This window comes from Trichechus manatus, unplaced genomic scaffold, assembly GCF_000243295.1.
Source record: "Trichechus manatus latirostris isolate Lorelei unplaced genomic scaffold, TriManLat1.0 scaffold00122, whole genome shotgun sequence".
Lineage (NCBI taxonomy): Eukaryota > Metazoa > Chordata > Mammalia > Sirenia > Trichechidae > Trichechus > Trichechus manatus.
Genome location: NW_004444058.1, coordinates 8,636,974 through 8,648,605, shown reverse-complemented (window position 1 = coordinate 8,648,605; position 11,632 = coordinate 8,636,974). Strand labels below are relative to the sequence as shown.

Sequence of the window (11,632 nt, the reverse complement as noted above, 5' to 3'; positions counted from 1 at the left end):
GGGAATGTTTTCAGCCTCTCTCCATTAAGAATGATGTTGGCCATTGGTTTTGCATAGATGTCCTTTATTATGTTGAGAAATTTCCCTTCTAGACCTATTTTATTGAGAGTTTTTATCAGGAACGGGTGTTGGATTTTGTCAAATGCCTTTTCTGCATCAATTGAGATGATCATGTGATTCTTTTCTTTCCTTTTATTCAAGTGGTGGATTACGTTGATTGATTTTCTAATGTTGAACCATCCTTACATACCTGGTATGAATCCTACTTGGTCGTAGTGTATTATTTTTTTGATATGATGCTGAATTCTATTGGCTAGAATTTGTTGAGAATTTTTACATCTATATTCATGAGAGATATTTGTCTGTAATTTTCTTATTGAAAGTATAATATAAATATGAAAAAGTGCCATAACTTAAGCTCAATTAAATTAATCTAGAAAATATATGTTTTCCCAAAAGATCTACCTAACATACTTCAGCATACTTCTCTTTGGTCAAAATTGTGTTACCAATATGAAAAATGTAATCAATGTTGTGAAATTGTAAATATAGGAGCTGTTGTGCTAGTAAATGTTTTGGTGTGTATATTTTTACCACACACATACACACACACAAATTGCATCACATAATATGGTAGACAACATGAGATCCTCCCAAAGATGTCCACATCATAATCTCTGGAAGCTGTGACTACATTATACCACATAGCAAAAAGAAATTAAGATATCAGAGGGAGTTAAAGTTGCTGATCAGCTCACCTTAAAATAGGAAGATTATCCTGGATTATCTGGCTGAGCTCAAGATAATCACAAGTGCCCTTAAAGTGGAATAAGAAGGCAGAAGAGTTAGAGTCAGAGAGAATTTGAAGGTGTTACACCGCTGACTTTGAAGATGGAGAAAGGAGTCATGAGCCAAAGAATGCAGGAAACCTCAAAAAGCTGGAAAAGGAAAGCAAAACAGATTCTCCCTTAGAGCTTTCAGAAGGAATGCAGCACAGTCAACACCCTAATTTTATCCAGTGAGATCCATTTTGGATTTCAGCTCCAAAACTGTAAGATAACAGATTTTACGTTGCTTTAAGTCACTAAGTTTGAGGTAATTGGTTACAGCAACAATTTGTTGTTGTTGTTAGGTGGTATCGAGTCAGTTCCGACTCACAGAGACCCATGTTCAACAGAACAAAACACTGCCCCGTCCTGTGCCATCCTCACAATCATTGCTATGTTTGAGCCCATTGTTGCAGCCACTGTGTCAGTCGGTCTGGTTGAGGGTCTTCTTCTTTTTCACTGACCCTCTATTTTACCAAGCATGATGTCTTTCTCCAGGGACTTATCCCTCCTGATAACATGTCCAAAACTCGACATCCTTGCTTCTTAAGGAGGATTCTGGTTGTACCTCTTCCAAGACAGATTTGTTCGTTCTTTTTAGCAGACCGTGGTATATTCAATATTCTTAAACAACACTATAAAGGCATCAGTTTTTCTTTTGTCTTCCTTATTCATTGTCCAGCTTTCATGTGCATATGAAGCAATTGAAAACACCATAGCTTGGGTCAGGTGCACCTTAGTCTTCAAGGTGACATCTTTGCTTTTTAACACTTCAAAGAAGTCTTTTGTAGCTGATTTTCCCAATGCAATAAGTCATTTGATTTCTTGACTGCCACTTCTATGAGTGTTGATTGTGTATTCAAGTACAATGAAATCCTTGACATCTTCAATCTTGTATCCGTTTTTCATGATGTTGCTTATTGGTCCAGTTGTGGGGATTTTTGTTTTAATAGAAACCTAATATATATGGTAACCATTAGTTTCCTAGAACTATTATGAGATAGAGGTTTTTAGCTGGGTATATTGACACCTCAAACAAAGTCAGTGTTCTGCTCCTTAAAAAAAGCTGAGAGTGGTTATTGGAAAGGCAGCTTAGCCATGTTCCCCACAAGAAATCATTGGGCAAGATAATTTTTTTAAAAGCAGAGTGAACAGGAAAGATTTGTCCTGCTCTTTATTTTAAGTATGTTTTAAAGCTGTGTTTATCAAAACATTGTGAATTTGACTAAAGTGTAAATAGATATATCAAAGTGGCAGAATATTCACAAACAAATCCACTAAAAATAGAAGCTATTAGATTATAAGAGTGGCATCAAAATCAATGAGGAAAAGACAGGTTTTGAAATAAATGGTGCTTGGGCAACTAGTTATTTGTTGGAAGCAAAATAAAGTTAAATTCCTACCTTAATACCAATCACCATAATAAACTGAAGTTGGAGGAAACATTTAAAATTGCATAAAACTTAAGAAGAAATTACGCATACACAAAGGAATAGAATTGAGAACATGATTGATGGACCCAAGTACCTTAAGAATCTGCATGTGAAAAATAATAGAAAGTAAAAGGCAAAGGAAAAACTGGGGAAAACATTTAGAACATATTGGACATGACAGTACATAACAATGTAGACATATGAAAAGTTATTTTAAACTAATTAGAAATAAAATACCTAAAAAAAACATGATCCAAGGATGGGAAGCAATAATTCAGAAAAAATAAATACAAATAAGTTATTGACATGAGAATATGCTTAACTTCACTAACAGGCAAAAGCCAAATTGAAATATTAAGAAAATCTAATTTCCCCTTTATCAGTTTGTCAAGGAAAATAAAAATACCTAGAGCTGGTGAGGATGTTGTAAAACAGGAAAACTTGTGAACTGCTAGTGGAAGGCAACTTATCCAAGGAAATGTTGCTACTGAGATCTCTTAATCTAGGGACTGATTTGTTTCTCAGGCTGCATACAGCCTCCAGAGACAGACTATTTCTTGGTTGTGGGGCAGATTTTCTGAAACGGGGGTTTATATCAGAAGGAGTCTTGTTTTTTTGAAGTTTGACTATTTTATTAAATTGTTTGAATAGAATCGATATGACATTAGACAGTCCTAGGTTTGAACCCTGTGTCTTCACTATTCCTGTGACCTTAAGCTTGTTGCCTAGTCTCTGTAAGCTCTTCCTTCCTCATCTGTAACTACAGGAAAATGATCCTAATCACATTAAGAAGTTATTGCAAAAATTAAATGAGATAATGTATCTAAAATGATCAAATAGTTCTGGCATAAACCGTGTGTTGTTGTCATTATTATTGGAGGACATTGAACTTCTTTTCTAGCTAAAAGGCTTTTATTAATTCCATACATATGTATTTTTGTAGTCCAGACTCCACTTTGTATACAACCATCTACTCATCTATTTACCACTCCAGTCAACAAATATTCACTGAGCGTAAACTCCATGAGAAGCACTGTACCAAACGACTTATTGCATTGGGTAAATCTTCTGCAAAAGATCTCTTCAAAATCTTAAAAAGCAAAGATGTCATTTTGATGACTAAGGTGTGTGACCCAAGCCATACTCTTCTCAATTGCCTCATATGCATGCGAAAGCTGGACAATGAAAAAGGAAGACCAAAGAAGAATTGACACATTTGAATTATGATGTTGAATATTGGATATATCATGGACTGCTAGAAGAATGAACAAATGTATCTTGGAAGAAGGGCAGCCAGAATGCTCCTTAGAAGCGAGGATGGTTTACTTTGGATATGGTATCAGGAGGGACCAATCCTTGGAGAAGGACACCGTGCTTGGTAAAGTAGAGGGTCAGGAAGACCCTCAATGAGATAGACTGACATAGTGGCTGCAACAATGGGCTCAAACGTACTTACTGTTGTGAAGATGGCACAAGATTGAGCAATGTTTTCTTCTGTTATTCATAGGGTCGCTATGAGTCATAACTGACTGGAAGGCACCTAACAACAAGCACTATACCAGGTGTTGCAGTGACAAAGACAGCTAAGATATAGTTCTGAACCTCAAAGAACCATATTGTGATAAGTAGAAAAACTGAGTAAAGTTTCCTAAAAGGAAAGTGACTTAGATGAAAAGGGGGAAATCTATGAGTTAATGTCATTCACAGAACCCCAGAAAAATCCTTGTCAATGAGTTTCCAGGACACCATTTCCAAAATAGGTACAGATCCTGTCAATTCTTTGGATATATATTAAATGTGTGAGATAAGATTTATTTCATTTTATTTCATTTTAATCCAAATTATTACTAAAGATAACTGAGCCTGGCTACCACTACCAACCATTCTGACAAGGGACTCAGTAGAAGGTCCCAGATAGAATGAGAGAAAAATGTAGAACGAAATTCAAATTCCTAGAACAGGCCAGACCTACTGGACCAATAGAGACTAGAGGAACATCTGAGACTATCAACCTAAGATATCCTTTGAACTTTGAACTAAAGCTATTTCTGGAGGTCATCTTTCAGTAAAATAATAGATTGGTTTATGAAATAAACAATATCACCCGTGAGTACTGTGCTCCCATAAACAATCAACTATATGAGGCCGTTTATCCAAAAGGAAAGATGAGAAGCCAAGGAGGGGAAGAGAAGCTAGATCAATAGAAACAGAACAAACAGGATGGAAATAATGAGAATGTTGACACATTGTAAAAATTGTAACCAATGGCGCAGAACAATTTGTATAAAAATTGCTAAACGGAACTAATTTGCTGTGTAAACTTTCACCTAAAATACAATATTATTTAAAAAAATAAAGATAACTGAAAAAATGTCAGAGTCTATTCACACGAAGTAACTGCTTGTTGTTGTTAAGTGCCATCAGGTCTGTTCTGACTCATAGTGACCCTATGTAAAACAGAGTGAAACACTGCCGGTGCTGCATCATCCTCACAATCATTGGTATGCTTGAGCCCATTGTTGCAGCCACTGTGTCAGTTCATCTTGTTGGGGGTCTTCCTCTTTTTCGCTGACCTTCTACGAAGCATGATGTCCTCCATGGACTGGTCCCTGCTGATAACATGCCCAAAGTATGTAAGACAAAGTCTCACCATCCTCGCTTATAAGAAGCATTCTGGCTGTATTTCTTCCAAGACAGATTTGTTCACTCTTCTGGCAGTCCATGGTATATTCAATATTCTTCACCAACACCATAATTCAAATGCATCAATTCTTCTTTGGTCTTCCTTATTCATTGTCCAGCTTGCACATTCCTATGAGGCGATTGAAAATACTATGGCTTGGGTCAGGGGCACCTTAGTCCTCAAAGCGACATTTTTGCTTTTTAATAATTTAAAGAGGTCTTTTGCAGCGGATTTGCCCAATGCAATATGTCATTTGATTTCTTGACTGCTGCTTCCATGGACAAAGTAACTGTTTAGAAACTGAAAAAAGGGGCCCCAAAATATTGCTTTATGAACACTGAAGAGAGACGAATAAGCCTAAAGAAAGACCCAAGGAAACAGTTGCTTTAAATACATAAAAACAGATGGAGTCAAAATGCTGTATGAAGGAGACCAGAAGTTTTTGTTTTCAGTCTTGTGAGCCCTACTGTTCATGAGTCCTCCAATGGTCCCATCACCGAGAGGCTGCCACTCTGCCGCCTTCCCCCTTCATGTTCCTGTTCCTCAGACTGTAGATGAAGGGATTCAGCATGGGTGTGACCATGGTGTACATCACCAAGGACATCAGATTTGTCCTAGAGGACAGTGTGGCTGCAGAGCTGAGGTTAGACCCCAAGGCTGTGCCACAGAGCAAGAAGACAACTGACAGGAGACATCCACAGGTGGAAAAGGCTTTATACTTGCATCCCACTTGTGAAATTCCAAGAACAAAGGAGACAATTTCATAATAAGGAAGAGGATTCCAGCAAGAGGACACTTGTCCCAAAACACATCATTACGTTATTGATGAGGGTGTCAGAAGAGGTGAGCTTAAGAACTTTGAGAAGATCTCAAATAAGTAGGGGATTTCCATGTTTGTGCAGAAGGACAAGCTCAAATGGTCAAGGTCTCAGGTAGGGAGCCCATGACACTGAGGCACCAGGACCCCAGAGACAGCAGCCCACAGAGTTGAGAGTTCATGATGATCATGTAGTACAGAGGATGACAAACGGCCATCACAGTCAGTAGTAAATTGTTCAAACATCCAAAAATAATGAACAAACAATATCTGCTTGAGGCAGGCTGCATAGGCGATGACTTTCTTCTGTGTCTGGATGTTCAGCAGTATCTTTGGGATGGTGGTGGAGGGGAAACAGATGTCAGCAAAGGACAGGTTGGAGAGGAAGAAGTACATGGGAGTGTGGAGGTGGGAGTCTAAGATAATGGCCAGGATAATGAGAAGATGACCAGGTACATTGATAGGAACAGCTCAAGGAAGGGGGCGGGGGCTTCAGATCTAACTCCTCTGCAAACTTCAGGAGGAGAAAGTTTACGCTTTTGCTTGGTTTCTTATTTCCATGGTGCTGTTGGGTTTGCCCAGAATGGGGAAAAATCAACTCAAAATTAACTCCAAATAGCCAATCGCCTGAATGACAGCAATATCCTTAATCTGAACCCAAGGAACTCATAAAGATATTCCTTTTGGCTAATTGGATCTCTATGCTGACAAATTATAGCTACAATCACTACCTGGAAAATCTATCTCTAGGTCAGTGGTTCTCAAATTGTGGTCTCTGCACCACCACATCTTTGGCACCTGGGAACTTGTTAGAAATGCCCATTTTCAGGTCCCAACTAAGAGCTCCTGAATCAGAAACTCTGGACATGGGGCCAGCAATCTGTGCTCTAACAAGTCTTCCAAGGGATGCTGATGTGTATTCCAGTTTGAGAACGACTGCTTAGTGCTTCCGTGTACCCAAGGCTATCATCCTTTCCACAGTCCTGCATGGCTGCTCCTCAAATCTGCCCAGTGCTGATGGGAATGGGGAAATCCCTACCATGAGGATGGCTCTTTTCAGTCGTCGGAATGTTCTGTCTTCCACTGTGCTGCCTTTGTGTCATTTCACCTGGTTAGATCCTCCAGAGCTTTGCCAATCCTGCTGCTAAAAAAGTAATAACTAACATTAGTAATTTTTGGTCATTGTTCATTTATATTACAGTTTGCCATGTATAAATTTAACAAAATGGAATTTATGAACATAGAGTCCAATTATAGACTTTCCTCATTTGTATAAGAGAATCTTATGCACATTTTCCAACATCCTCCAATAATCATCAGATTTAAAATATCCCACCATATGGAAGTGACATATTCTATTAAGAACTTGCCCATTTTTAGATATGTATATTCTTTCTAAGTTTCCTTTATGATACTGTTTTATTTTAAGTTTATATTTTTTGCCTCTTAGATCAATCTGTAAATGACCTTTACTCCGTTTCTTTTTTTTAATTATAATAATTTCCTTGACCACATTCTTATAAGTGATCATTTGAGTCGTGATTTTTATGCTGTCCCAGGGAGCACGTTATGTAATCCTTCCTCCCCACAGTTTCAATTATCTACCCTCATATTATGTTTAAATGTTGAATAGAGAAAGTAACTTAATATTCTGTTTATCATGAATTTATTCCTATTATCAAATTAATCTTTCAGACCATCTTTAAAATCATGTAGCCATGTTACAAGAAAAGCCATGTTACACTGCAGTTTTTGTGAAGATTTCATTAAAGTTATAAATTAATTTGGAAATAATTGATATCTTTATTACATTCATATTCCTATTCCAGTAACAACAATCTTCCTCTTAATATTCAAGTGCATTTTTGGGTAAATTTTTCTATAGTATTTAAAATACAGAATATGTTCATTCCTTGTTAACATTTTAGGGTATTTTAGGTTTAGTGTCATTAAGAATGAGATCCTCCCACATGATTTCCCTACTATTGTTATTATATTAGAAAAGCTCTTGACTTATCTGTATTTATGATATGTCATGTTAGTTTTCAGGATTTTCTTATTAATTTTTGTCAAACACATCTTCTTTCTCCAAATAATATTAGTTCACAACACTAATTTCTCTTTTAGGTCTTATTGCACTGGTTTGCAGTCCCAGAACACTTTAAAAATACTTATAAGAGTTGAAAAGCTCTTTTTTTTCTCTCTCTCTCTGACTTTAAAGGGAATAATTCTAGAGTTTTGTTATTTAACGTGATGCACACCATAATTTAGGATATATCATTTTGTATCATGTTAACTTGCATTTTTATTATTAGTTATTTTAGGGGGTGTTTTAAAATTATAAATAGTGTTAATGATTGATTAGCTACTTGGAAAAAATAATGTTAACTCCTATTTCCATATTCCAAAATAAATTTCAAATACTATATGTGGGAACAAAGACAAGTCTAGCTATCGTAAGAAAACATAAATATACAGATAATATAAGTTTACATTTACACATACATACATGTAATGTTAGAATACAGAAGTTCTTCCTGGTAGAAATAAGAGAGGAAAAGATAGATAATTGGACCAAAAAGTGGAAAACTTCTGAATAAGAAAGTTTGCCAAGCAGAAAATTAAAGGCTATTTGACTGATATAAACTAGTACAACACCCAGTATCTCAGCTATCAACATGGAATTCTCAAAAATCAAAAATTAATGTTTAATATGTAAAATCCTATTTCTAAATCATAGAAAGATTAGCGCATTACTGGGAAACAAGGCATGTTGTTTGTTGTTCGGTGCCTTCAAGTCGGTTCTGACTTATCGTGACCCTATGTACAACAAAAGAACACTGCCCGGTCCTGCACCATCTTCGCAATAGTTGTGCTTGAACCCATTGTTGCAGCCACTGTGTCAATCCATCTCGTTGAGGATCCTCTTCTTTTTCCGTGACCCTCTACTTTACCAAGCATGATGTCCTTCTCCAGGGACTGGTCCCTCCTGATAACATGCCCAAAGTATATGAGATGATGTCTCATCATCCTTCTAAGGAACATTCTGGCTGTACTTCCAAGACAGATTTGTTCATTCTTCTGGCAGTCCATGGTATGTTCAATATTTTTCACCCACACCATAATTCAAGGGCATCAATTCTGTCAGCATTCCTGGGCTTGTGGTTGCATCAAACCAATCTCTGCCTCCATAGTTACATGTCTTCCGCCCCCATTCTCTCTCAAAACTACCTCTGATTTGATATTAAGAGGATACATTTAGGGTCAAACAAGAAAAAGTACATTGAAGATTAGATAGGCCCACAAAACAAAACGAGACTAAATGGGCATACTAGCCCAGGGGCAAGGACGAGAAGGCAGAAGGGGACGGGAAAGTTGGTAATGGGGAACCCAAGATCAAGAAGGGGAGAGTGTTGACCTGTCGAGAGGTTGGCAAACAATGTCACAAAACAATGTGTGTTAATTGTTTAATGAGAAACTAATTTGCTCTGTAAACCTTCATCTATAGTACAATTAAAAAGGAAGAAAAAAGTGTATTGATATATTAATTGTGGGCCAAGAGGATTTTTGAGAATTCCATGTTGATAGCTGAGATACTGGGTGTTGTACTAGTTTTCTCCTGCTGCATAGAACAATTAGCCCAAAACTTATCAGCTTAAGACTATAATCAATATTGATTATCCCACATGGCTTCTGTGCTTCAGGAATTCAGGAATGGCTTAGTAGGTGGTTCTGGTTCAAGATCTCTCAAGAAGTTTCAGTTGGGATGCTGGCTGGCGGTGCTGCAGTCATTGGAAAGTTTGGCAGGGACTGGAGAATCCGCTTTTAGCTGTTGGTAGTAGGCCTAAGTTCCTCACCAAATGAGGTCATACAATATTTGTCCTTATACAACTGACTTATTTCACTCAGCATGATGTTTTCAAGGTTTGTCTATGTTTTGGTATGCATTAGAATTTCATTTCTCTTTATGGTTGCATAATATTACATTGTATATACATATTTTGTTTATCCATTCATCTGTCGATGGAAATTTTAGCTGTTTCCACCTTTTGGCTCTTCTGAAAAGTGCTGCAATGAACATTGGTGGACAGGTTTCTGTTTACATTCATGTCATCGCTTCTTTTGTGTATATACTGAGGATTGGTTCATATGGTAGTTCTATGTTCAACTTTTTGAGGAACTTTCCGAAATGTTTTCCACAGTGGTGCACCATTTTACATTCCCACCAGCAATGGATGAATCCTATACCATTTTAGTCTCCAGCTTTGGGTGGGATTTTTACATTCACTGCATTCTATTGTATCTAAACTTCTGTTTTGTGCTTTGACCACTAACAAATTCAATATCAAGGGTATCTCTTCCTTATCAGCTAGAATCCAAATTCTCTACAGTGTTTTCTTATTTTGTTTACAAAAGTCATCTTTTTCTTTATCTCCCATTATATATCCATATTCACCAAAGACATGTGCCAGGATTTTCAATGCAACATTACTGGTAATAGGCCCCAAAAGGTAATGACTCAAATTCCCATCAGTGTTAAACTGGGTACATAAAGTGATGTTTATTCATACAAAAGAATACTATACATCAATGACAATAGTTTACAACCAAATCCAACAAATGAACGCAGTGAAATAAGCTCGCTACAAAACAATATATACTATATGATTCATTTATATAAAGAACAATCAAAATTAATCTATGGTTTAAAGTCTGAAAAGTGGTTTCTTTGGGATGGTGACACCTAGAAGTGGCACAGGTGAGTGAGTTTCTAGGAGCTACTTATACACTGGTATTTAGTTTGTGAAATGCATTGAGCTGAACATTTATAATGTACTTTTCTCTGTGAATATTACATTTAAATAAAAGTTTTCAATGTGAAAAAGAAAGTAAGCGTGGCTATAAAGAAATGATAAAGAGGTGATTATGGCAAGACAAAACAAAGATCAGACCTAGAGGAGGAAATCTGCTAGGGAGAGAATGCCATCAGGAAGATGATTCAATGAAACAATATAGAAAGTGCAACCCCGCTGGTCATCCCAATGACTAAACCCCCTTACACATGGACATCAAGCTTTCATACTTCAATGAGTAGATTTTACATTATCAAATATAAATCTTTTCCATAGTAATACAATGTATGCTTTAGAATTTTACTCCATCATATTTAAGGTCATCTCTGACTCTTGCCACATTAACTCAATCGATTTGCACAAATGTGTCTTCTCAAAGACATGTATCTGAGAGATACATTTTGCTTTGCTTCCTTCTGTAGGCACTGTGGACACTAAGCTGAATAAGAGAATGGGATCCTAATGAAGAGAATAGAAGTAGCCGACCATCTAGGAAACACTCAAGTGGGTTAAAGTCTACATTATCAGGAAGAGCAGTTAAGGTAGTCATATTGAAAGAAATGATGAACACTAAAGTGAAAAACTATGCTTGCAGATTTTTCTCTACAACATAATTATATAAATGATCTGAGTTCCCCAGTCTAGTTTTCTACCACAGGAGTAGTACAACTCATCACTTTCAATAAAACAAAGGAAAAATTACTTGTGATAGTAAACGTCATTTGAGAAGAAATTATCTTTAAGAAATCAGTGTTGCCTTGAGCAATAAATGGGAATATCCAATTAGTTTCTGATCCTGGTTAGAATAACTGGGAAAATAGAAAATTGGAGAAAAAGAAAAACTGTCTGGATATTATAGACACCTGAGACCCTAATAAAAGGAGTTGCTTAAAATCAAAGAGATTGAAACTCCAGGATATAAATAGAAAAAGAGCAGGTTCTACCTCCATGATCTGATCAAAGAATCATGATTTCTGGCTCTGAGGTCTTGAGCCTTGAAGTCATAGCAACTTATTCAA

General features: G+C 36.7%; 1 pseudogene; it reads right to left on the bottom strand.

The window, feature by feature from the left end:
• Nucleotides 1–5,436: 5,436 nt before the first annotated feature.
• LOC101362059 (olfactory receptor 7C1-like) lies at nucleotides 5,437–6,628 on the bottom strand (annotated as a pseudogene).
• Between the last annotated feature and the right edge of the window lie 5,004 nt (nucleotides 6,629–11,632).